Here is a 27,449-nt window from a genome sequence, read left to right as displayed (position 1 = left end):
ACCAAACTGAGCAATGTTACCTGTTTGGATTACAACTCCCAGGCTCCCCTCCAACCAGCACAGCATAAGCTCGGGAATCTGAACTAAAAAGTTAATGCTCCCAAGTTCCCAACCCTAGAAAGAATCAGCAAAACCACTCAAGGCTGGCACTCAAGAAGTCAGTAAATGTAGGTTTGGCTGGCATAGAGGGCACCCCTCCACCCGCTCCCCATCTCTAGATTTTCTCAAAAGTTTTACTCTGGTTTTTCTGCAGCTTCAGCTGTGGATTTTTTTTTTTAAGTTGCAGCTTTTATCTTGCTCCTCTGATTTTATGAGATAATATTTTATTGATGTGGATGTTTTATTGATATTTTTCTGTGTTTTAAGCTACCCAGTGGGCTCTTCTGAGCCATGTTTGGTGTGGTGCATGTTCCAAAAATAACTAAATATACGGGCTTTTATTCTAAACATGAGGCACAGAACAGAAGGGGAGAAAGGCTCATACTAGCTCAATTTTTTAAAAAAAAATACACCCTATTCTCTGCTGAGCCCAATCCAAGGTGCTGGTGCTCAGCCTTATAGCCCTACATGGCTTGAGACCTGCCTACCTGAAGCAGCACCTTTTCCTGATGGCCAAGCTGTTCTGCAGACTCTATGTACAGTATCTGTCCGTGTAGAAACAGCAGGTCCTTCCCGGTGGTGACACCATATCGTTTCGGTGAGACGTCGTGGAATCACAGAGCTGTGGAACCAGAAGGGACCCCAGAAGGGATCTCCTGCAGCTCAGGGGTCCCTGACCGGCGGCCGCTCAACCTCCCTTTAAACCCATCCAGGAAAGAAGTGCCTGTCACATACATTGGGCCATGATTTTTGAAACTGTTCCGTTTTTCATGCACCACCCTGTGGAAGACCTGGAAGGAGCCAAATGCTGGTTTACATTTGGGAGTTTTTTTTTTAATTGGTCTAATAAAGGACTTGCCCACCCTGGCTTTCCAAGGGTGTCTACGGATTGCTTTTCCGCACTCTCTTTTTCAATTGAGAGCCTGCTGCTCTCCGAGTGAAGTCCATCCTGCTGTTGAGCCGCTTTTACTGTCAAGACGTTCATTCTAATGTTGAAGCAAAATATTCCTTTCTCGTAATCTGAATCCCTCTCCTTTGGACCCTGCCGTCTGGAGCATCAGAAGAACCTCAGAAGAGCCCTGTGCTGGATCAGGCCAAGGGCCCCTCTAGTCCAGCTCCCTGTCTCTCACATGGTCCCCACCAGATGGGAGCACCTGAGAGACAACTGGATACCTGTCTCCTGATCCCCCTCTTCCCCTGCATCTGGCCTTTGGAGGTCCCTTTGCTTTGAGCCTGGAGATTGTACATTCCCATCATGGCTTATCACCTGCAATGGTTTTTTCCTCCAGAAATCTGTCTAATCCCCTTTTAAAGGCAGCTAGGCCAGAGACCATCACCACATCCTGTGGTAAGGAGTTCCACAGACTAACAATACACTGGGTAAAGAAATATTTTCTTTGGTCTGTTTTCAGTCTCCCAACACTCCATTGGAGGGGATGTTCCCTGGTTCTGGGATGCACCCCCTGCATAATTTTAGACGTCTCCATCATGTCCCCCCTCAGGCGCCTTTTCTCTAGACTCAAGAGCCTCAAACGCTATCACCTTTCCTCATCAAGGAATGTGCCCCAGCCCCGTCATCCTTTGAGTCGCTCTCTTCTGCACCTTTTCCAGTTCCACAATGTCTTTTTTGAGGTGTGGCGACCAGAACTGTATGCCATACTCCCGGTGCAGCCTTACCAGCGTTTTGTACAATGGCATTATAATGTCGGCTTTTTTATTTTCAATTCCTTTTTTAATGATCTCTAGCATGGAACTGGCCTTCTTCACTGCCGCTGCACATGGGGTTGACCCTTTCATGGAGGGGTCCACCAGGACCCCAAGATCTCTTTCCTGATCTGTCACGGACAGCTCAGAACCCATCAGCTGATACCTAAAGTTTTGAATTTTTTTTTTTGCCCCAATGTGCATTGCTTTGCATTTTCTTATATTGAAACGCATTTGCCATTTTGCCACCCAGAGTTTCACCAGTCAGAGACAGTTAGGAGGACAAACCTTCAGAACACAGCCAAACAGCCCCCCAAAAAACTACAACAACCTTTCTCTCTTTTTTTATGAAGAAGCGGTTTACAAGATAAGCAAAGAATGAAGTGCAACATAGCCCTACTGGTTTTGGGAGCCCCCTGGGCAGCGGGGCGGTTGAGAGACGTGGTGCACCCACTCTCCAAAAACCAAAGACTGGGGAAGTCTATTCTCGAGCACTCCCGTCCTGCAACTTGAGGAGCTGCTGTGGGCTCTTCCAAGAAGCTGCCCAAAAGGAAAAGGGACTTCCTCAGCAACTCTCCTGCTTTTCTCTCTTCAGAACAAAAGCTGTAGGGGTTGAAGGAGACCAGGGTTGTTATTTTTTAACACCCCCAACCTGCATGCTTCCACTTGCGCCTCCCACTGGCTCTTCAGCCTCCAGACCGCAGACGGAGGCAGAGGAGTTGAGAGAGAGAGAGAGAGAGAGAGAGACTGTGGAAAGCAGAAGCAATCCAGAGGCCCAGCCGGTCAGGACAGGCTGAGGTGGGCTGAAGGCAAGCAGGAGAGGTCTTCCATAGCCGGGAGAATTTCTGGGCTCCCAAGTCACTGGACAGGCATCAAAGCTAAGGAAGCAAAGGAAATCAGACTGAAGTTTGTACCGGTTTTTATTATTATTATTATTATTATTATTATTATTATTATTATTATTATTATTATTATTATTATTATTATTATTATTATTATTATTATTATTATTATTATTATTATTATTGTATTCATACCCTGCCTATCTAGTCATTTCAACCACTCTAGGCGGCTTTTGGAGGAACGGAGAGGCGGCCTTCTTAACAATACAGCCTGAGCTTCCCAAAGGACCACCTGTTAAACCCCGCAGTGGCCAAAGTTAGAAGCAACCGGGCATGTACTTCTAGGTGGCCACAAACTAATAATCCTCAAGAGGAGCTGGAAAATAAACTTAGGGCCTTGTTTTTAAGAGGAAAGAGTTATCCCCAAGACACAATCCTGCCTGGATTCTCAATCCAAAATAGTCCTGCTCTGTCACTGCCGGCAGGAAGGGTCTCCAGCCAACCATGGCATATGTTAACTCTGCAATTTATTTTATTTCTTTTTTTGCATAAGCTGCTTTCTTGATGCAGGACACACACACACACACACACACACAAGAGTCTGAGAGTGCTCTTAACCTCTAAGCAAGAGGCAGTGTGGGGTAAGGGGTAGAATACTGGACGAGAACTCGGGAAACCTGGGTTCATGTTCCTGATCAGCCAAGAAAGCTCTCTGGGGTTGTGAGTGACCGTGGGAAACCACGCCTTTGACACTCATGCATCCCACCCCACTCAAATCCTGCCGAGATCACCATAGGTCAGAAACCCCTTGACAGTACAGACCAATGTCAAGGACAACAACATTAACCTCTGAAAGGACAAAGGGTTTCATGATGGCTGTGGGTTTTCTGGGCTGTCTGGCCATGTTCTTGAGGTTGTTCTTCCTAACGTTTTCTCCGTCTCTGTGGCCAGCATCTTCAAAGGACAGGAGTTAGAACTCTGTCTGTACTCTGGTACAGTTTGTGGGATAGTTGAGTATCCCACAACTATCAACAATCAATTCAAGTATCCCACAAACTGCACCAGAGCACAGGCAGAGTTCTGACTCCTGCCCTCTGAAGATGACGGCCACAGAGACGGGCGAAACGTTAAGAAGAACAAACTCAGAACATGGCCAAGAGCCCGGAAAACTCACAACAACCATCAGATCCTGGCCATGAAAGCCTTTGAGAATACAGAGGGTTTGCTGAATGATTACAGGTGCAAAAAGGCTGTTTTCTCCCTACCTCTTAACTCGTGAACTTGGGGACAGGAAATGCAGTTAACAGGCAGCAATAACCGGTTTAGGATGAACAAAAGGGACTCCAGTTTGTAACTGTGACAGTACACAGCTGATGGTTCATAGCTAAAATGCCTAGCCAAATAGGATTTTAAACGACACTTAGCAACCTCTGCAGACAGATCCTCTCGTGGCTCCTAAGCAGAAGAGCAGACAACAGACCCTCCATATTCAGAGGCATCTTTGAATGGCAGCCAGGAGAGGTAACAAGGAGAGGGAGCAGGAGTTAAACTGCAGTACTGCAGTCAAGACCCTGCTTGCAACCTGAGTTCAGTCCGAGCAGGCTCAGGTCGCGCTGCCTTGTGACTGACTCAGCCTTCTATTCTTCTGAGGCTGATAAACTGAGTGCCCAGCTGACAGGGAGGAGGGAATGGGCAAATGTGTACCCTGCAGAATTAAATGGTTACGCCTCCTAGGGAGAGTTTTAAGCGCAACAGGGTGGTCTAGATTAGAAGCAGGACCCTCTGCTGTGGGTCCTCTGGTGAGCCACGGCGGGAAGCCCTTTGCCGGACTCAGTGGATCCTTTGCCCAGTCCAGCAGCAGAGAAGCACTCAGCGTAGGGGGAGAAGGAAGCCTGTAGGACCCAGATTTGGGGTTCGGGTTTTCCAACAGTCAGACACCAAGCTCATCCACAGAAGGCTGGATCACAAAGAAACGAGACAAGCACTGATGAGCGCTAAGCCACTAACACAAGGCCAGATTAGCCGAGTGAGGCTCGGCGTTACATCGTCTTTTTTCCTCTTCTCGTAAAAAGCAGACACCGTGCCAATCAGACTTAGGAGGTGGCATAGTTTCTGGTACCAACTCTAAGAGGGAATTTAAGATGCTAACAGCAAGACCTTGAACTGATCGGGATTTTAATTTTTCTGGAGTTGCCTCCTCTCCCTCGACTCCCCCCTTCCATGCCTCCAACCACCGGGGAGAAGCAAGCAGAGTGCAAAAGGAAGCAGCAGAGCACACCGCCGTGCAGGGCTCAGCTGCTGCACAGCCTCCCAGCTCCGGCTGCGGGAGGGGCAGGTTGCTGCCTCCTGCAGAAAACCTCCAGAAGCAACGCCACTCCTGGGACCGGCCTCTCCTCCTGTCCTCTGCCTCTTTCCAGATCAACAGCCGCCCCATTCCATCGGTTTGTTGAGACAGCAGCCGGAAGGAAGAGGGGGGGCTCTTTTTTGGCGGGTCCCCTTGGGGCTCCCAAGGCCGGCCGCCTGCCCCAGGGATGCTTCCTCTGCAGCCGCTTTTGTCTCAGACTCAGAAATGCAACTCCACCCCAAAGATCTGCAGCTGGGTCACAGAAGCGGGGGGGGGCAAGGCAAGGGGAGGGAAGAGCTTTAGGAAGGAGCACCATCAATGGGACGCCAGCGTGTCCTAGGAAGAGCCCCAAATGGCCTCCCACACCTTCTTGGCAAAGTCTGGACCACAGCACCCATCATTCCTTTTCTTCTTTTTCAGACTACAACTCCCAGAATACTCTATGTAGCATCACCTGTGACCATGGTGCCTGAGCAGTTTTGGGAGCTGGAATGAATGAATGAATGAATGAATGAATGAATATTTTTTTACCAGTTATTTACTGAAATGTTGCCTCTGGTGGACACAGTCACAAAAATGACCAGGTCCCTTATGGATTTAGGGGACTCTGCTCCCTGCTCACACTGTCTTCTATCTCATCACAGACCCAAGTTGTTGTTGTTGTTGTTTAGTCGTGTCCGACTCTTTGTGACCCCATGGACTAGAGCATACCGGGCCCTCCTGTCTTTCACTGCCTCCCGGCAGTACTCTTTTAATCTCACCCCAAGTACTGAGCAGGAAACCCTCAAATGTGGTTGTGAGCTCCCTCCCCCTAGTAAACCTCCCTCCCTCCCTCCCCACAGGTCTTTGAAGAGACAAAGGTGGGAGGGCGGGGCGTGCACTGGTCACATACGAATTCTTTTAATTCAGATTGACATTGCCTGTTCAGATAGGGCTGGGCTCCTTTCCACACTGCAATTCACTCCAAGCAAGCCATCTTGCGCAGGGAGAAGGGCTGAGGCAGAGTCTGGGAGTAACCTGTTAGAAGGAACAAGGTAGAGCTTGTCTGAAGTTTTGGGGTTCGGTGTAGTCAGTAGGCGAGCAACACCCAACTCTCTCTCTCCTTTCCATTTAAAGCTGAGGAAACGGTTTCAACCCTCGATCAATGTCTGGTGTCAGTAACAGACTGGATGAGGTGACTAAAAAAGCTAATCCGGACAAGACAGAGGTGCTTCTGGTCACTTGAAAGGCAGATTAAGGAACAGGGGTGCAGGCAGCCTGTGCTGGATGGGGTTACGCTCCCTCTGAAAACACAGGTGGGCAGCTTGGGGGTGCTCCTCGATTCATCTCTGGGCAACGGCCAGAGTGCCTTTGCACAGTTAAAACTAGTGTGCCGGATGCGTCCATTCCTGGAGAAATTTGATCTGGCCACAGTGAAAGATGTTAGATCTCAGCTGGACTCCTATAAAACGCTCTCCAGATTGTTCGCTGGGTCTGTTTACAGCGATCACATCACCCCCTTTTGACAGCAGCTCTTCCCCCCCCCCCCCCCGCTGCCGATCCCTTTCCGGGCACAATTCAAAGGGCTATTGTTAACCTCTAAAGCCATAAACAGGGACCACGTCTCCCTTTATGAGCCTGCTCGGGTGTCAAGATCACCAGAGGAGGCCTTTCTCTCCATCCCTCCACCTTCACAGGTATGTTTGGTGGGGGATCCGGGGGAGGGACTTCTCCGCGGCTGCTCCCAGAGACGTTGGGACTCCCTGCCACTGGAGGCCAGGCTGGGCCCCCTCTTGGCTGTCCCTCTGCAAGCAGGCCAAGAAGACCTTTCTCTTCAGGCAAGCCTTCCCTCCGTTAACCAGCGACTTGTGTGTGATGTTTAGATCAATTGCTATGCATGGCTGCTTTGTACAGGTATGTGATTTCAGTGTTGCTTTTTACTGTTTCTTAGAGTGGTATTTGTTTGATCCTTTTTAGTATTTGTATACTTCCTGTTTTTAGCTTTAAATGCTGTCTTTTAATGATGTCGGCCAGTTTGGGTCCTTTTTAAGGAGAAAGGCAAAGTAAAAATATATTGAATAAATAAATAATGTTCCTTTGGAAGCATCAAAGGTGCAAACACATTCTTTTAAGGCTACTTAAAGTAAATGTAAGTTTCAAATTACATTTCAAAAATAATATGCCAAGTGGTTCAAAGGTCACTGTTCTGGAATAATGAGTAGTTATTTTTAAAGAGCATTGAAGGTATTTTGAGAGGCCTCTTTTTTTCTGTGCCCCCCCCCCCCCCAGCATTCTTTTATCAATCTAAATATGCTGCTATGCTCTGGAAGAGGCTGTGGATTTTAGCTGGATGTACTTTAGAAAAGGGATGAGAAGCTCACAGCTCCTCCTTCCCTCTGGGGAGAAGGAAGGAAGGAAGGAAGGAAGGAAGGAAGGAAGGAAGGAAGGAAGGAAGGAAGGAAGGAAGGAAGGAAGGAAGGAAGGAAGGAAGGAAGGAAGGAAGGAAGGAAGGAGTTCAAGATGGAAGGAAGGAAGGAAGGAAGGAAGGAAGGAAGGAAGGAAGGAAGGAAGGAAGGAAGGAAGGAAGGAAGGAAGGAAGGAAGGAAGGAAGGAAGGAAGGAAGGAGTTCAAGATGGAAGGAAGGAAGGAAGGAAGGAAGGAAGGAAGGAAGGAAGGAAGGAAGGAAGGAAGGAAGGAAGGAAGGAAGGAAGGAAGGAAGGAAGGAAGGAAGGAAGGAAGGAAGGAAGGAGCTGATGATGAATAAAAAGAAGGAAGGAAGGAAGGAATTGATGACAGAAGGAAGGAGCTGATGATGAATAAAAGGAAGGAAGGAAGGAAGGAAGGAAGGAAGGAAGGAAGGAAGGAAGGAAGGAAGGAAGGAAGGAAGGAAGGAAGGAAGGAAGGAAGGAATTTTATTTATTTATTTATTTATTCCATTTATACCCCGCCTATCTAGTCATTACGAAAGACCAGAAAGAAAGAAAGAAAGAAAGAAAGAAAGAAAGAAAGAAAGAAAGAAAGAAAGAAAGAAAGAAAGAAAGAAAGAAAGAAAGAAAGAAAGAAAGACCACTTTTGGCCCTGAGATTTCCCCCTCGGCCAGAACTAACTCTTTGGAGAGAAACCTGAAGGGAAATCTCATAGGGTTTCCCAGCAGTTTGACAGCCTCCTTCTTTGGGCTTGTCTGTCGCAGGAAAGGTTCTTGCTTGGCAGGGAACTTTCCATCTCAAGCCCGTGTCCGGGGAGGATGACTCCACCATCTCTGACCTCCTTTCAGAAATCGTCTCTGTGTTCCACACCAGTCCTTGGGTGGGAAGAACCTGTCAAAACCAATTCTCTCTCTGCTGGGTGGTGCTTGGTTTTGTTTTTTGAGGGGGACGGTTTGTGCGAACATCCCATCTCAGCCCTTGACAGCAGACAATCACCACCACCCCTCACCACGCGCGCGCGCAACCTCCTTTTAGAAACCAGCTGTCTTTCACACCAACCCTTTGAACAAACGGTGTGAACGCTCTTCAGAAAATGTTCCCCTCTGTTGGATTTTTGTTTGGTTTTGTGTCAATCTGTTTGTGACTTTCCACTCAAGATGTTTCTTATCACTGAATGGGGCTGGGTTTGTTTTTTCATGCACACAACACAGCGCAGGGTGGGGATGGGGGAATGGAAAAAGCCAGAATCATGATCAGGGCTGGTGGGAAATCTGGGGAGGGAGGGAGGGAGGGAGGGAGAGGAACATCTCATCTGGACTTTCTGACACAACAAAGGGCCAAAAATCGGCCAGAGTGAGACATTTCCCAAGGAATCACAATTCTGGAATGCAAAATCATTGCTTTTCTACAATTCCAGAGATCAGGAAAGAATAAGGATGGCTTTAACTCTCCCCGTCCTGCTGCTGTGGAGCAAGTTGGCAAAGTCTACAGGACCTGCCTCTTAAGCGCCCCTTCCCCTCACTGTTTAAAGGCTCCCACCCCACCCCCACCCACGGGAAAAATGCCTAAACAACTGGAATGTCGTCATCACGATGATTGGAAAGCACATACATTAATAAATCAATGATTTACATAACAACAGGACAGTGCATCTTCGCCTTGTAAAACGAAAACATAAATAGAAGGAAAAAATACTTCCAGAAATTACTGTCTGAAAGGGCAGTTATAACCCTGCCACTCCAGTAGATTATAAATGCTGCTTAAAACCATTTTGAACTTGATGTTACCAAAAAGAAACAAACCATAAAGCCATATCCAGGCAGAGCACCTTAAAACATGCAAGTAAAATTAAAAAAAAAACAACGGTCCACTGTGAAAAGCAGCTGGGAAAGGTCCCTGGGCCAGGTGGCCATGAAAACTCAAGGAATCAAGTAGAAGGTGGCCCAGATTCTGGGTAAAATCCCTCCAACCTGGCCATACAGGAAACCAGAAATTGTGGATATCCCTAACTTCAGGGGGACCTGCATCTCTCATGGAGCGGGATGGAGGCTGATGCCTGCTGGAAGCAGCGAAGGTGAGCAGCAGCCAAGCCCAGGACAAAGCATCCTGTAGACAGAGATCTACCACCCCCACCTCAGTGTTGCTCATCCTGAGTTTTGTTTCCCCCCACGCACACACTCAGGGACCCAGGGAAGCAGGGGCACCTCCTGAGACCTTCAGGTGCCCTGAAACCAGGCTAGGCTCTCTGAAGAGGAGACAGCAGGAACTGGACTGGACATCTTCTGCAAGCCAAGAGTGGACTTTACCCCTGAACAGGGAGTCCAGGGGGAGCCAGGCAATGGGGTGGGGCCAATGGCTGAGAAATCAGGGGCTCTGGAGAGGCCAGCAGAGAGAGAGAGAGAGAGAAAGAACCTGGATAGATGCAGGGGGAAGGTCACCTCCTAATCCAGGTAAGCAAAGGAACACTAAAGTAGCCAAATCCTCAACGTAATCTCTGCGCATTGATGGAGCAGAATAGCAAAGGAGATCCAAACTAAAGTATGGGGTGGGGGGGGGGACGCAAGCAGCCACCTTCCCCTCCTTCTTAAGACCGGAAAGCACAAGGACTACAGAAAACCCACCCACACAGAGCAGTACCTACACAAAAAGTCCAACCACCACCCATAGCAAAAAGGAGGCATAATCAAAACACTGGTAGACCATGCAAATCGGAACTGTGAAACTCAGTTTCTCAGCACTGAATTCAACCATCTGGATTGGGCCCAACAGGCAAATGGCTACTCCAAAAATGAAATCACAAGAGCCATCAAACCAAGAAAACAACACCAAACTGAAGAAGAATAACAGCCTCCCACAAATAAAGCATTTCTGCCATACATCAAAGGGGTCACAGACCGCATGGGGAAACTTTTGAAAAAACACAACCTACAAACAGTATTCAAGCCCACCACAAAAATACAACAAATGTTATGGTCAGCAAAGGACAGAAGGGACCCCCTCACCACTGCAGGAGTATACTGGATACCTTGCAGTTGTGGCCAGGTATATATTGGAACCACAAAACGAAGAATCCACACCAGAATCAAAGAACAGGAGAGACACAGCAGACTAAAACAACCAGAAAAATCTGCAGTAGCGGAACATGCCCTAAATAAAGCTGGACATGAAATTTTATTTTAAAATACTGAAATACTGGACAACACCAGGAATCACTACATCAGATTGCACAGGGAAGCCATTGAAATCCACAAGCACCAGCAGAACTTCAACAAAAAAGAAGAAAGTTTGAAACTCAACAAAACTTGGCTCCCAGCTCTCAAAAATACAGCATGCAAAAGGTCAATGAACTCTACCCAGCCACAAGGACCGGGGATCACTACACACAAAAGACCAGCTAATGACACCCATCAATCACAATGACAGAAAATCTCTGCTCCTTATCACAACAATACACCCACAACAAGACACACTAATCACCCATCTACAGAAAAGGACACAAGCCTATCTCACAGCCATAAATACTGCACTCCCAAGCCAACTACATCAGAGCACAGGTTGCTGTCCTCTGAAGATGCCGGCCACAGAGACTGGCGAAACATTAGAAAGAACAACCTTCAGAACACGGCCAAAGAGCCCGAAAAACCCACAGCAACCAAAGCTGCCTCTCTTCAATTGATTGCTAACCACATTTTGTTAAAGGCATCTTGCTCGCTCTGAACTCTGCTTGGCCACCAAATTAAGCCAAACTGGTACATCTGCCGCCCTCCCCACACATTGACCTGATTGACATCACAGTCTTATTCTTCTTAACACAAGGGGAAATACTTGTAAATGTTTTTAATACTTGTAAATATAAAAACAGGATTTGTAGGACAAGTGGCTGCTCAAAAGCCTGCCGGGACGTAGAAGGCCTTTGTCTGGGGACCACAGAAGGGCAAAGAAGGAAGGGGTCAACCAGGCTTCTTGGGGCAATGCATTTCAAAGCCCGGGAGCCACCACCAAAAAGGCCCTCCCCTCATATCCTCACCAGGTGAGCTTGGGAAGGGGGTGAAACCTGGAGAAGGGGCCTCCCCAGGAGGTCTTAAAAGCCGAGAAGGCTCCTAGGGTGTGATTCGATCCTTCAGATGGCCTTCTAAAAACTGGTGGAAAAAGGCCATGGGGCTGCAGAGGGAACCATTCCCAAACACGGCTGTGGGGCAGGCAACCACCTTTCCCGCTTTAAACCCATAGTCTGAATCCCAAACTGGGCTATTCAGCAGGACAGAGGTTCTTCTAAACGGTTCAGACTTGGTGCAGGACCGTTCCACCACTGGGACCCCACTGAAGGCCAGAAGAGGGTCTCTCCAGACCGCCCCCCAGCCTCTCCCTGGATGCCGGTTTCTCTCGCCCAAGTGCGCCCCTTCTCTTAACCGGGGCTTCTTCCCTCTTCCACGTTCCATTGATGAAGTCCTCGAACCGCAACACACTCACTCAATAACCCCATCAAGCAGCCACGGCTTTGTTGTGTGCATCAGGGTTCTCGACACCCCTCTAGCCCCAAGTCAGAGTTTCCCTGGACTGAAACAAGGTAGGAGATTTAGTTCACAGCTCTTGGGTTGAGCAAAAAGAAACCAAAGAGCTAGGGCCCCATCCTGTAAAACGTTTGCAGCCTCTCCTACCTTTGTGGGCCCTGTGGAACCACAACCGTGGCCCCCTTGTCTGTGTCCTTACCTACTGCCAACCTGAGAAAAATGCCTCTTAGCATCCCCAGAGTCACCATCCTGGCCCACCCGGACTGTCTCGGTTCCCCGGGGGCAAAGCACAGAGCACTCCCCCCCCACCGGCTCCACATCCTCCCCCTCCGGCAGCCACTGATCCATAAGTCCTCCCCGGCCGAACAGAGCAGCCTTCCTGGTCTCTCCTTCTGCCTGCTCTGCACAGGTAACGGAGCCACCAATGGGGCTGCTCTCAGCTGGCCCGGCTGGGGAGTGGGCAGTGGCGGGGATGGGTGGGTGGGAGGCCTTTCTCTTCAGCAAACAACCTGTTCATTCATTCAGGAGGATCAGTTGCTCGTGGGCATCTCCAGGGTGTCTGACACACCAGGAAAGCAAACTCAAGCTGCTCCGCCCGCCCACGGAGCTGGCTTTGGGCAACCTCCGTTCACAAGGATCCACAGGGAACCATCCATTCAGACGGAAGTTAATCTCAGCGTTTGCCATCAACCGAGATTTTAATAAAAATAATCTCCCCTGGAGAGGGCGGTAACACAGAACCGCCGGGTTGCTCTTCACATTATGGCCCAGGCTTTCTCCAGTAACTCTGAGTAATTGTTCAATTACACTCTCTGTCCTCCAGGCACAACCTGTGTGTGTGGGGGGGGGGGGGGAGAGGAAGGCCACACAATTATGAGACTCTCATCCTTTCTCTGTCTCTTTTCTCTCACACGTGCCAAAGCTTCAGGGTCTCAGAGAGGTGTGTGAGTGTGTGCAAACACACAAAGAGGAAGCAGAAGGATGACGGTCCAGGGGGAAGGGCCGTCCTTTCCATAGGGCCAGTTCCTTCCCTCATTGGAAGGGAAGACCCAAGGAACCTGGTATCTAAAGCTGGCCAACGGTTGGGTCCCTCAAGAGCCAAGAGAGGAAGGCACAGGAGTGATCTCCCCTAGACGTGAAGGGGGTCCGGGTTCCAGCATTCCCAGGGGTGACGTCTTGGCCATGGATGACCTGGCCTCACTTGGTCTTCAGGGCTCTCCTTACACTCTCTCACGCCCTCCCCCCCCCAAAAGGGAGCGTACCGGTGACTTCAATTTTGAAGAGCAACTTAGCCATACTTTACAAGCTAAAGCCAGAAATGATGGCCTCTGAACATTAGGAAGACAAAAAATCATGACTGCAGAAGAACTACACAACTTCAGCATTGACAATGAAGAAACTGAAATGGATGTGTGTGTTTTTTAAATATACCTCGGTTCAATCCTCCATCCAAAGGGAGACTGCAATCAAGAAATCAGAAGAACACTGAGCTTAGCGAGAACGAGAAAAGATCATCAAGTGTAACAAGGATGCGTCCCTGGAGACCAAGACCAAAGTCATCCATGATTTTGTATTTCCGATCATGGGTGAGAAAGCTGGACAGGAAAGAAAGCGGACAGCAAACCAGATCCCTTCATTTGAAAGGTGGTGCTGGAGGAGAGCTTTGCAGATACTCTGGACTGCCAGGAAGAGGAACAAGTGGGTCCAGGATCAAATCAAGCCTGAAATATCTCTGGAGGCCAGAGTGATGCAACTGGTGGGTGTCTGACTTTGGCCATCTCGTGAGAAGGCGGGATTCCCAGACAATAATGCTGGGGAAAGTGGAAGGCAGCAGGAAAAGAGGAAGGGCAGATACGAGATGGATTGACTCCCACAGGCTTGAGCTTCCAAGAACTGAGCAGGGTTGTTGAAGAAAGGACATTTTTGAGATTGCTCATTCAAAGGGTCACTCACCGTAACTCAGAGGCAAACTGATGACTATTAAGAGCCTTGCGGTTCTTAATAGTGACTAAGCTGCTGTACTGCAGCCAAAACTGTGCTCACGACCCAGGGTTGAATGCCAGGTAGCCAGCTCAAGGTTGACTCAGCCTTCTATCCTTCTGAGGTCAGTAAAATGAGTACCCAGCTTGCTGGGAGGGGGCAATGTGTTGTCTGCATAATTAACTTGTAAACCACCCAGAGAGTGCTTGAAGCCCTATGGGGCGGTATAGAAGCAGCACGCTTTGCTTTGCTTTGCTTTGCTTTGCTTTGCTTTGCTTTGCTTTGCTTTGCTTTGCTTTGCTTTGCTTTGCTTTGCTTTGCTTTGCTTTGCTTTACAAGGGGGAATCTGTGTCCTCGTCTTCTTTCCAGCTGCAGCAGAGCCGTTACCTGCCTCACTGCTGGAGCAGCTTCTGCTCTGAAGGAGGTTTCCTGCTCCCCAGGTTTTAAACTTTGAGGTTGACCATGGATGAGGGGAGCTGCTGGTTTGCAGAGAAGGACCTGCGTAGAGGTTGGTGGGGGGTTTAAGAGAACGGCACAGCTTCTTCCACGGCACAGCTTCTTCCCTACAAACCTTTTTGGGGGTTGCTACAACCCTGGGCTCCACCAGGAACCGCAGACCTCTTCTATTGCACTCCCTCCCTATGGAACAGGTTCGTTCTGCAACCTTAAGGCAAGGCTCTCTTGAGAGGTGCTGGGCACCTGAGCAGGAGGGGAGAATGAGGAGCTGAGCAGGTGGCCCTTTCTTCCTTACCAGCCAGTGCCCGGTGGATGGAACAGGCTTCAGAAGGTTCCTGTTGTCTCACATAAGATGGGGTGGAGGTGCTTTAAGTTACAGCTCCACAGCTCAAATCTGAGGATGTGAGCTTTGAGCACAAGCTGCGATGGGACATAGGCAGGAGCGCGGGGTGTGGGGGATCCATCCCCCAGGAAAGAGGAGAAAAAAGACCAATTTCCATACAATTATACGTGCCACTTTGTACGTACTGATGGAAAACTGCAAATGATTTTTATAATTCAACCCAAATTATGGTGTGTCTCATCAAAATGGGGATCATGGCGAATGGGTGACCTCTGGGCCCGTGGCGGAACCTGCTGGCCCAGATGCCGCTCCCCGTGGAGGAGCCAGTTCAGGGCATCTGGTCTCCCACCTTCTCTTGGGTGTTGATCTTTTGGACAGGACTGGCCGGGCCTCCCCATAAAAAGACACCTTGCCAAAGAGGCGGAGGACTGCCCTCTGCAAAAGTGGGCCTGTGGGCACCCAGGCAGAAGAGGACCCTTGCCACCATGGGCAGCCCGTGTGGGCTTCCCAGCCTGATGTCCGGCTGGCCATGGAGGGAAAAGGTCACTTGGGGGCTTCTGTGGGGCCTCGAAGAATCCTCTGGCTGGATAGCCATTTGAGTTTTGCCTGTCTTCTCTGGCACAGTTCCTTTTTTAAAGGGTGGTGGGCGTGGGGGCAACAATTTTGCAGTGGCACTCGGCCTGTTCACTCCTACACAAGTGGACGGATGCCTCTTCTAAGGGGCACTTTTCCTTGTCAGGACTCTGGTTGATCTTGAATGTCTCTGTAATTCAGAACAAACGATGCTTTTAACTGGGTCACAGCCCTTGTTGAAATGATCAAGCGCTTCCAAGTGGGGTGGGGAGCGTCCTAGTGCTTTGCCGCTTCCCCTGGTGCCTCTGCATTCGGCAGCTGGAAGGAGGCTGGCACGCTGGAAAGGACGCCATCCAGAATAGGAATATTTTTCAAGTTCAAGGCAGCGCATGGGCCTTACGGAGTGTACAGGCAGAATCCCTGCCTCTGTGTCATCATCGCTTCTGCCTCCAGAAGTAAGAGAAATTGTTTGGAAAAAAAGAAAATAATTCAAATAATTCAAATGGTCGGGGGAGGCGAGGGGCACTGAAATATGGCGAGCCACAGCCCAGCTAAGGCAGACCCACCTTGCACAGCCTCTCTCAAGACTGCAAGCCACCCTCCACCGTCCTTTTCTCTGCAAGGAGGGGACACATTCCCTGCTCTGCTTCTGGGTGCAAAGATGCAGCAGAAGAAAGCCACCCTGATGGCATTCGGGGGGGGGGGGAGGCACAGCACGTGCAAGGAGAGGGGGCTGCCAGGACCTCGGTGCCTGCCTGCCTGCCTGCCTGGAGGGGGCCCATGGAAACAGCCACTCTGATCATCTTCTCTGGGCAAAGGCCGCCAAAAAGCAGCCTCCGCCAGCGCTTCTTCTTCGCTGCCACATTTGGCCAGCACCCGGCCGACAAAGCATCAGGCTGGCTGCTCGGCGAATTAGGGAGACACAAGGAAATGCTGAACAGCTGCCTCGTTTGCTCCCTGCCATCCATCTTTGGCTCTGAATGAGGCAGGGGGGCTGCAGTGGAAAAATGAGCTGTCATCATGAAATTAAAGAGGGTATCATAAAGCATCCGGCCCGTACACAAGGGGCCTCATTCGTCCCAATCACCAGGGCTGCGAGGGGCGTTTGCACAAGGAAGATCGGGAGGGAGCTGTTTAATGTGGCAGGTTGATGCATGCAACGCCGCCCGCCTGCCTCCCTCCTTCCCTCCCTCCCTCTCTCCTATGCAGGTAGGAATAGTGCAAGCTGCCTTATTCTGTCTCCCTCCCTCCCTCCAGCCCAGATTTTCCAGCTCTGACTGGTAGCAGCCATGGTTCTCTGGGGTTTTACAGGCAAGATTTCTTCCTAGCACCCAGCTGGAGATCCCGGGTCCTCCGTGGGGTGTGTGTGTCTCCTGTCCAAGGACTAATCAGGCCTGACCCTCCTCTAGTCAAAGGAGAAGGGAGAAGGAAGGACCGCAGGGGAGGGCAAGATCACCCTCTCCATCCAAAAGATTGTACAGCTTCAGTGCTGGCCAACAGCTGCGCCACACCCCGGCCAGGCTTTCCTAGAAAACAGAGCCTCTCTGTGCAATGCCACACTGTTAGAACGAGGGAGGAGTCAGTACATCCCCCCTCCCCGGAAGGTGTGGGCCCAAAAACAACAGCCCAGCAAAGCCCCCATCTGTTTGATCATCAGCATCTACTCCGCCAAGGTGCACGGCCTCTTCTGTGTCTCCTGTTGTTCCCTTGTGTTTGCCATCACAAGGCTGTGAACTGCGGAACGTCCTGGAGCACATCCTGCTCCAGCTGTGTTTAGGGGGGAAAGAGAGAGAGAGAAAACATTTTCGCCTCCCCCGTGCACACTCAGTTCAAAACCCAGAACCCGAACCCTGACCAAGACCTGAGGGCACGGATGCCGATGGGGCCAGAAGTCAAAAGACGGTGCCATCCGTGGGGAGTCGGTGGTGGGAAACCCACAGAGACCAAAGCAGGCACCGAATCCTCAAGTGTTGCCTGAGCCAAGAGGCTGGATCGAAGCAAGAGGAAAACAAGGTCTCCCAACCAGGCTTCTGTCTGCACCCTGGCAAAGCAGGTGCCCCCGGGTGGGGGGGGGAGAGGATGCCCGCAGGCAGGATGTCAGGGGCAGGACCAGGAGCGTCCACAAGTGCTGCCCGGCCAGCGGGATGCAGAGGCCTGAGACCTCTGACCTTGGGGGAGGCACCCTAGGTAGACCCGTTGCAGCGGGGGGGGGCGCTCACAGGACTGGGAGGGCACTCCTTCCGGAGCCTGCCTTTGCTCTGGTCCAGCAGCAAATCCAACCCTCCCTCCCTCCCCAGGTGCCGAGGGCCTGGGTGGCCGCCAGAGGAAGCCAGAGTGGGTGAGAGCAGCTGTGTCTTTGGCAGGGGACAGTTCTCCTTTTGAAGAGCTGTCCAGCTGAGGTCTGGTTCAAAGATAAACCACTGGGAGGGAGGGAGCCCTGGTGCCCTGAGGCTGCTCACTCCGTGGGTGTGGCTGGTCTCAGAGGGGGGCTACGCCATCCCTGCTCCCCCTGCCCAGCACCCACCTCAGCAGGCAGGGGGCCAGAGAAGGTGGGCACAGACAGACCACACAGAAAGGCCCGCTCGGGAGAGCACACACACACGCACACACACACACACACACACACACAGGGTAAAGCAGATGCCTTTGGAGCGCCTGCTTTTCTCCTGCTCCACAGCCCCTGGGCCCCTGGCCCACCAAGGCTGGGCACGCAACCAGAGAGAAAGGGCCAGAGCCCACGGCCTCAGCCTGCCCTTCAAGGTGCCCCCTTAGGGGGTCCAAAAAGGAGAGGTGTCCCCTTCCACCCACAGGCCTGCCTGCTCATATCCAGCTCTCGGCTCTCTTCCTCTTGGCCCCGCTCCTGCGTTCAGGCCGGCTAGCAATTTTGCATCACATGGCAGGAGAGCAGCTGCCCTCACTCTCTACCTTCACCTCTGGGGAGCAGCACCCGGGCACAGCCACAGCCCCCACCCCACCCCACCCCATCTCCTGACCGTCCCGCCTCACCCAGGGTCCCATGATGACCCTGCTTTTGTTCGTGATCTTCTTGAGGACCTCCAGTGGCCAATGAGCTCTGCAAGCCAGTGGCGGCTTCGGCTAAGTCTGCAGTATGTTGGCTCTCCTTCCCCAGTTGTACTTTGGGGTGGCTTTAAAAGTGTGGTTCGGTCTGTGCGACCACGTAGGAAAGTCAGGAGGAAAATATTTTCAGACTCCTCTTCGCTCCGTGGGGAGGGCTGGCCAAGAGGAAGGGAGGAAGGAAGGAAGGAAGGAAGGAAGGAAGGAAGGAAGGAAGGAAGGGAGGGAGGGAGGGAGGAAGCTTCCTGGTAAAAGGGGGATGTGTGGGATGCCCCACCTCTCCCCACCCCAGCTCAGCCTAGAACCACCAACACCTTCACCCTCGGAGAGGGTTTTCTCCCCTCCTGCTTTCAGCAAAAACGGCCCTCCTTCTTGCCCACCCGTTCCAGGCATCCTGTAAGTGCCTCCGCCTTTCTTCTTCCTCCCGGGAAGCGTACTGCATTCCTGCGAGTTCTGAAGCCTTTCCACTGCCGTTATCTCCTCTCGGATGGAGAGTGCCCAGGACAGCCAATGAACTCCGACTCAATTTGCGGGCAGGCAAGGAAGGAGCGCTCCTCTACTGGCATTCCACCGGGCTCTGCCCGCCGTCAGTTCCCATTGCGGATTGTGGTGGCGCTTGCCAAGGCGGTGCTCTTAGGAAAAGCTGCTGGTTGCCTTTCCCGGCCCTTTCAATGGGACCGGCTAATGCTGACCCCACAGCCTCGCCCCCACCCAAGTGGGGCTGGGCTCATTCCTCCCCGTGAACCCTGGTGTCACAAGCATGAACTCAGGACACTAAGGTTGCCATTTGGAGCCTTCTCTTCTCAGAGTTCCTGGGCCTGATCCTTACGCTCTGGAGGCAGGTCGGGACAGTGATGGCAAACCTTTTTGAGCCCAAACCGCAACATAACACCAACCATGACCATCCCAAAGACTCCCACTCCTCTGGGCCACAGAAACTCCAGCACCTGCCCGGGACACTCCCTGCACCATCTCCAGCTGCAGTTCTTAAAGGCACAGGTGGCAGGACCGGGGGCGGGGGGAGTTCCATGCCTGGCGTCCGGGGGTGTGAGTACGTCTGTTTGTGGCAGTGGTGTCCATTGCCATCTTGGCTCTCTCTCCCTTCCCAAGAGTTCTTCTGCAAATCCAGGATTGGAGGACGGGCAAATATTTCTCGATGGCGACCTATGGCTCGTGTGCCTACAGAGAGGGCTCTGCGTGCCAGCCGTGGCATACGTGTCATAGGTTCGCCATCGCTGGGTTAGGAGGAGGCTTAGCAACTTGAAGCAATTCACCCTCCGAAATACAAGTCTGGATTCCAGCTTTTCACCCCTTTAGAGGCGTGGTGAAGGGGTGTGTTCTGAAAGAGCACATCTCAAGACAAAAGATCTTCCTTGCCTCCCCCCACTTCCTTGCCAAGGGCGGGTCTGGTACCTCCCGACATGCCGGGACTCTCCCCCACCAAATTTGCCTGGGGGCATATATCTGTACCGCCAAAAGCTTTGGTCAGGAGAACAGCCACCATCCCTCCCACATCAGGGACATCTGCAGGCCTGCCTTTCTTCCTTGGGACACAGAAGTGCAAGCTGGCATGTTGGAGGCCCACCCCCAGACTCCCGCCCTGGCCTTAGGGGGGTCTGCAGAGGGATGCCAACTTCTGACGGACACCAGCTTGGAAGGAGAGGGTCAGACCGAGATCCAGGGGTCTCAGCAGGTCCCTTGGATAGCGCCAAAGTCCGTCACTCTGTCTGCGCCCAAGCTCGTTCACAGGCCCCCACCACCCGCGTTCTTCGTAGGAAGCAAGGGCTAAGCATGCCGTGCTGAATAATGCACCAGCACGCCCTCCCTGCTCAAGGCCTTCTTGCTCCAGGCTCCTCTTGGCCTCTCTCCTTTCATCCTGGCACCCAGCCATCCTTTCCGTGTGCAGAACTCCGGCTGCTGGCCTCCTCAGGCACAGAACCACGTGGTTTGCCTTTTCTCTTTTGCGTTGCTGCCGACCAGACCATCAGGCCGTACTTGGCCAACAGGGCCTCTTCGATTTGCAAAAACAAAGCCCCCGGACTCCTCCTTGGGGGTTCCCTGTCCTTCCTTCCTTCTCTCCTCCTCCTCCCTCTCTCACACTAGCCAGCCCCCCACCACCGGGGGGGGGGAGGCACTTCCCACCTTGGAAAGGGGAAGGCAAGGTCGAGCCGCTTTGGCCCTCCTGCAGCACTGGGCCCCTGGATCTGTCTAGTGGGGTACCGTAGAGATCACCTGTGGCTCTCTGACACCCTCCCCCCCCCCTTTATCCATATACAAACAACCCACAATCAAGGCGAAGAGGAGGGGGAAGAAGATTCCTTCACCGCTGGTCGCCCCAGCCCTCTTTTGCAGCCCCTAAATCCTCGGATTGCTTCAGCCCGTCCCTTGGGCGAGACAGCATGTGAGGCGCCCCGCTTGGAACACCCCGGTTGGGCATGCGTCAAGGAGACAGATCTCAAGGGCAGTGGGTGCTGCCACCAGCTGGGGGGATCTCCTCCAGGGCATCAGCCCTCCCACCCCTGCTGGGGCTCTCCTCCTCCTCCTCCTCCTCCCTGTTGCAGACCCCACCCAGAGCGCAGCCCCCAAGGGGAGAAGGCGTCCTCTCCCCTTCAGGGTTTCCATGCTTGAAGGCCAAGGGAGGGCAAGAGGGGACCCGATCCAGGTGATCAGCCCAGGTTGAGAAGGAGGTGGCAGCACTCCAGGTACCCGGACCGTGCCACGGCTGACGGGACCTCGCCTTACTCCCCAGGAAACCTCCTCTGGAAGGACTTGGGGTGCTCTCGTCTCCGTCGTTTGTCCAAACCCTGCTCTCCCTGGCACCTCTGCGGATCCTCCTGCTCAATGTGGTGAGAGAGGAGAGAGAGGGACCCTTTGTGTTACCCCCACCCTCCCACCCACCCACCCCTGAACCGCAGGGGCTTCCCTTCCCGGGAGGCTCTCCTGGTCCTGAGATCCGGGGATCCTCAGAGCCGCAGGGGAATAAGACCTCTCTCTTCAGCCCGGCTTTTCAGAAACGTCACAACAAAAACCCAATGCCACTTTCGCAGAAGTTTTGGCTGCTGCTCAGGTTCTCTTTCTGATATTAACTTCGAGTTGATGTTTTGATTTAATATTACTGGAAACTGCTTTGAGGGATGGCTCACGCTTGAACTGCAGTACATGAATGGATGAGAGATCTAAAAATAAAACAAGGCGGTGGCCCTATAATGCCGATCGTGTCCCCCCCCCGGGGGGGAGCTCTCCTCTCAGCAAGACGTGCCACAGGTGGTGCCACCCAAGGCAGCAGCGCTGTCTCTCTTGTTGTTTAGTTAACCTTCATGTGTGGGTGGGCACAAAAAGAGAAAAAAACATTTCCTTCCTGGTGCGCCACCTCTGCTTTTCATGGAACGAGAGGATGAGCAACAAAGAAGTACTAAAGCAAATGAATAAAGACCAAGAAACCAGAAAACATATGCACTGCAGAAAACTATAGAATCCTTTGATCACATATTGGAAAAACAAGCAGTACATATTGATACTGCTGATCATTGAAGGTCAAAAGAAATTGAAAAAGTGATGCTGGAAGGAGAAGCGAAATAGTAAAGCAACAATGGATCCTTTCTGGAGCGAGACATGCAAGACATGCAAGCCCCCACCTTCTCTATCGTGTGTCTGGATGCAGCTTGGCTATAATTATTGTACTGGTGCAGGGAAAACATGCTGTACTTGTTCAAATGCTCCACTTTCTTTTCTTTTTTAAAAAAAATGACTGAAAACTGGAAGGCTGAGTGCAGTTTTGGTCAATGTGACCCCAACAGATATTGTAAAGCTGGCAGAACAGAGTAGGCCTTGATAGCTATCTGGCTTAGTTGCGATTGTTCCATCTAGTGGCATTGAGGCCAAAAAAGGCTGCAGCCATTCCCATGGGTGAGAGGACCGTGTTTCCCCCCCTTCTCTTAAAAAGAGGTGACCAAGGGGAGCCACGAGAGAGGCGTGTACCATTAACCATGGTGTGGAGTGAATTCCAGTGCACAGTGCATCTGCGGAACTCAATGCCACTAGATGGAACAATCGCAACTACGCCAGATAGCTATCAAGGCCTACTATTGCAGAGCTTCAGGCTCAGAACCAGCAGAGGCCTGAGAACTAGTCACGGGGGATGGATGCAAGGGAGAAGGTGCTGCGGCGCCTGGATCTGGCTTATGGGGTCTGCAGCGGGGCACCAGATCCTCCCTTGTGGGAAACAGCATGTCTGAACTGTGGCTGATTTCATGTCTTTCCTAGCCAGCCTTTCTGCCCAAGCAGAGGTCTCAGGGACTAGACCGGCCGTTGATCAGAACCAGAGGTTAGACAGAGAGGTGGAGGCAGCCCTTGTGGATGCCCAGACTTCCCCGCCCTCCCCTCCAGCCCCCAGGTTCAGCCCCTGCCCCATAGCTGCAGGGGGCCCCTTTGCTCTGATGCCATTCCCTCCCTTGCAGCACCAACAGGCAAAAGGAGCTTCTTGGGAGGAGGGGTTTTGGGTGGTTTTTTGTTTTTTTTAAACCAAGCTGCAGGGAGGAACATGGCAGCTCGGCTTCGCCTGGCTGGGTTGCTGGCTACGCTCTTCAAACACAGCCTACAGTTGTGCGCGCGCACACATATAGGATGGCAGAGGAAACCATCCTCTCCAGAGAAGATTCTCTTTTTCTCACTCACAGGGAAAAAAAAGAAGCACAGCGCCTTCCGCTGGAGCACAGATGCCCCTCCTGCACCGAGAGAGGATCTTTCTCTCTTCTCTGGGTAAAGGCGCGCCGCTTCACTCCCAGCACTGCGGGCAGTGTGCAGAAGGGGCCTGATCCACGTGGCATGCCTCCTGCCCTCTTTGTGTCACTGGCCTTTTCGGCATCTTGCTCCAGGTGTGACATGGGAGGAAAGCAGGGATTGGCTGGGAATTGCCTACCTGGGGTTTAGTCGCTTCTGACCTAGGATCACCAGGCGCCTCGAGGGATCCCCTTAACTATCTCCGATCCCCGGACTCACCGTTCCGCTGCGTAAGGACCACTTCACACACAAAACCGACAGAAACCTATACATATTTAGTATATAGGGTTCGCGCTTCCATGCAGAACTTCCTATGAATTCCATCATCCATCTCCTGCCACAGGGACAAATAAGGACCCAAACAAGGCGTTTCCCAGAGAGCAATAGGAACTAAGCAAAATGATGGAAGGGGGGGGGGTTGGGGCAGAGAAGCGAGTCAGCATGACTAGAACGGTGCCAAATCTGACACGGGTAAGAACCGAACACCCTTTTGCCCCACGCCGGCAAAGGGATCCTGAGGGCTGTGCAACCCAGCCTGGCCAGTGACCCTACTCTGGCCTCTCGGGGTGAGAGGGCTAGGTTTGCCCTCGGCCGGCAGCCCAGCTTGAAAAGGATCCCTCAGCAGCCAGGACCGACCCGGGAGCAGAGATGCCGATAGGAGAACCAGACCACATGGCGGAACCAAAGGCCAGCTCGGCCCTCCGCTTACACCCCAGAAACGCTGTTACAGAGCCCAGGAAGGAAGTCCACGGCATCTGATCATCCTCCAACAGCAGGCATGCCCTCTTGTCTGCAATGCCCCCCTAATGCCTTCTGTCGGGCCCACATGCAGGCCAAAGGGCAAACGGACACCCAGGTGAGATCAGAATGGCGGCTCACCAAAGCCGATGAGCGGGTCTCCCCAGACACTCTTCCCCACCCCCACCCCCACCCCCACCCCCCCGGCCTCAAAGGACATCCAGGAGGGACTCCCTTGAGCGGGTCTCCCCAGACACTCTTCCCCACCCCCACCCCCACCCCCACCCCCCCGGCCTCAAAGGACATCCAGGAGGGACTCCCGCAGGACACAGCAAGCGAGAATTCGTCCGGAGGTTTCGTCTCGCTTGCTCCCTCGGCTTGAACAGGGACAAGGGCTTTTTAATCTCCTGCTGGATGTGACTCAGTCCGTCCATGTTTGGCTGTCCGGCTGAGCACCCAGCTTGGCTGAGCTCTGCACTACGGCCGGCCCCTGCGCAGGCAGTTCTCCCTCCCTCCCTTTTCTGCATTCCCCTGCTTTCTCATCTTTCTCACCCAGCACTTCGTGTCCACTGATGCCTATCTAGAGCAGTAGAAGGTGTTTCCAAAATGGGGGAAAGCCTCTAGTCCTGTCCCCCACCTGCATTTCGGAAAACCCCTCATGCCCCCAATCCTCCTTTGCCATCACCTAACCAGAGAAAAAGAAAAGAAGAAGAAAAGAGAAAAGGAATCTGAAATTTAAAATTAAGCCAAATAAACAAGTACAAACAATTTATATTTTTAAAATTTTAAGAAATAACAGGGACAGCTCCCCTTCCCGTCCTATTTAATATGAAGGATGATAAAAACCTCACTGTTTCATTGCACCTAGGAAAGCTTTCTCACCTACCAGACCCATTTGGACTTCAATGATCTAAATGGTAGAGGCAGAGTGGCTGAGTGGTTAGAATGTCAGCCTGAAATTAGGGGATCCGGAGGCATAAAACTCACTTGTTGACCTTGAGCTGCTCTCTCTCTCTCTCTCTCTCTCTCTCTCTACACCTGATCTACCTCACTTGGTATATCCATTCTTCACCCCTAATCCTGTCCTGTCCTTTCTATAGATTTTCACTTCTGGAAGACAGGCTGCATTACTGATTCTCACAGATTCCCGATGCGCCCATTGTATCTAGGCACTGCTAAAATAAAAATCAACATAAGGTGGATTTAAAAAATAAAATAAAAAAGATAGATTTAAATTTTTTAAACAAAATACTAAAGCTAAAATGTTGGCTTAATGTCAGATCAATGTCTAGCCCTGGCACACAGCTGCATTTCAGAATTTTAGCCCCATGGTTAAATACTGTATTGGGATCAAGACTTTGGCCACGCCACGCTAGCTTTCGCCCTGAGCTCAGGGACGCGGCGCAGACACACACACCGACACCGCCGCCCCTCCCTCAGGTCGGAAATAATCCTGCAAAGGCACCTTTGAGAAAAGACTCTGGCTCAAAAGATTTGCTGCTTTCCAGAGAGCAAAGCCCTCCAGCGGGAGGACCTGTGACATAATTCCGACTCAATAATGGGCACCCGTCGGTTCCCAAAGTCAATGAAGCATTTACATCAACGGCGGCCAGAATGTTAATGACTCCCCTGCACAAACGTGCGCTGAGGTGCCGGGGTTGTGGGAAAGGCAACGGGAGCCCCGGCCTCCACACGGCCTCGACGCCAGAGGTTCCCAACCTTCTTGGACTGCAAGTCCGAGAAACCCCAGCCAGTGCAGCAGGCGCCTGGGAGTCACAGCCCCCTTGGGTGACCCAAGGATGGGAACCACACGCTCTGTGCTCCTTTGGGTCACAGGAGTGGAGCCTGGGTTGGGGCTCTTTCCTGGCCGTACCGGGAGATGCCGGGGGGAGGGGGGGCTGCCCTCTGCACCACATCCAGATGCCTCAGCCAAGCCCTACTCGAGCAGGAGACACCAGCTTCCTGAGCAGCAACACATGGAAGGAGCCACATTCGGGGGGCCCTGGACAAAGGACAAGCCTCCATTCCCTTGGCCGTCCTGCCCGAGAACCCACAGAAGGAATGGGACGGGGGTCCTGAGAGGCACCTGGACAGCTGGTTAAGCAGCAGGAAGGCCACAGCCGGTCCCACGCTACAACCATTTCCCTCAAGGACCGTCTCTCCCCACATGAACCTTCTCCGTGGTTGAGGTCATCAGAGGAGGCCCTCCTCTTGGTCCCACGGCCAGCGCAGGCACCACGGCGGATGGGGACACAAGGGAGGGGGGCCTTCTCCGTGGCTGCTCCCAGGTGGTGGAAGGCTCCCCCTTGGGAGGTCAGGTTGGCTCCCGTCCCTTTCATCCTTCCACTAACAGCTGAAGACCCATCTTTTCAGGCAGGCTTTTAATAATCATGACCGAGTCCCTGAATGCCATTTTTAAGATACCAGTAGTTTTTAACATATTACAGCCGGTTTTGTAATTTCATTGTTTAGTTATTTCTATGGTGTTTTTAATTCTCTTTAATACTGTGAGCCACCTTGAGCCTCCTGATCAGGAGAAAGGTGGCCCCAAAATAAGACAAATGATGAAGAAGAAAAAATAGTTTCCCCTACCAGACAGAGTGGGCCGCAGTGGTCCTCAACCTTGGGCCTCCAGATGTTCTCAGACTACAACTCCCAGAAGCCTTCACCACCACATCTGCTAGCCAGGATTTCTGGGAGTTGAAGTCCAAGAACATCTGGAGGCCCAAGGTTGGAGACCACTGGAGTAGGGGACAGAAACAAAAGGATAAAAGTTATGATGCTGTAAGATGAGCCCCTCAGGTCGGAAGGTTTCCAACATGCTACTGAGGAAGAGCGGAGGACAAAGACAAGTAGCTCCAGAGCTAAGGAAGTGGTTGGATCAAAGCCGAAAGGATGCCCAGCTGCGGACGTGCCTGGAAGTGAAAGGAAAGTCCAATGCTTCAAATAAAAATACTGCATAGGAACCTGGAATGTAAGATCTATGAACCTAGATAAGCTGGGTGTGGTCAAACAGGAGATGGCAAGAATAAACATTGACATCCTGGACGTCCCCCAAAAAAGGAAATGCAAAAAAGCAAAGTGGCTGTCCAATGAGGCCTTACAAATAGCAGAGAAGAGAAGGGAAACAAAATGCAAGGGAGATAGGGAAAATTACAGAAAACTAAAAGCAGACTTCCAAAAAATACCAAGGAGATGGTTGTTGTGGGTTTTTCGGGCTTTTTGGCCGTGTTCTGAAGGTTGTTTTTCCTAACATTTCGCCAGTCTCTGTGGCCGGCATCTTCGGAGGGCAGCACTCTGTGCTTTGGTGTAGTTGGCTAGGGAGTGCAGTATTTATGGCTGTGAGATAGGCTTTTGTCTTTTTTGTAGATAGGTGATTAGTGTGTCTTGTTGTGGGTATATTGTTGTGCTAAGGAGAAGCTCCTTAGCACAACAATACACCCACAACAAGACACACAAATCTCACAGCCATAAATACTGCACTCCCGGCCTAGCCAACTACACCAGAGCACAGAATGCTGCCCTCTGAAGATGCCCATGGCCACAGAGATTGGCGAAACTTCAGGAAGAACAACCTTCAGAACACGGCCAAAGAGCCTG

General features: G+C 51.8%; 2 protein-coding genes across 8 annotated transcripts in view; both read right to left on the bottom strand.

The window, feature by feature from the left end:
* Nucleotides 1-20,870, bottom strand: part of LOC144583276 (uncharacterized) — a 266,744-nt gene extending 245,874 nt beyond the window's left edge. Inside the window, exon 1 of the mRNA XM_078376776.1 lies at nt 20,328-20,870. The gene's annotated coding sequence lies outside the window, so the exon portion shown is untranslated. The remainder of the gene's footprint in view (nt 1-20,327) is intronic.
* SHANK3 (SH3 and multiple ankyrin repeat domains 3) overlaps nt 1-27,449 on the bottom strand; it is a 374,779-nt gene that overhangs the window by 331,188 nt on the left and 16,142 nt on the right. The window lies entirely within an intron of this gene.

The sequence above is a fragment of the Pogona vitticeps genome, chromosome 5 (assembly GCF_051106095.1).
Source record: "Pogona vitticeps strain Pit_001003342236 chromosome 5, PviZW2.1, whole genome shotgun sequence".
NCBI lineage: Eukaryota > Metazoa > Chordata > Lepidosauria > Squamata > Agamidae > Pogona > Pogona vitticeps.
Note: the sequence above shows the minus strand (reverse complement) of the source record. Positions and strands in the feature narration are given on the sequence as shown.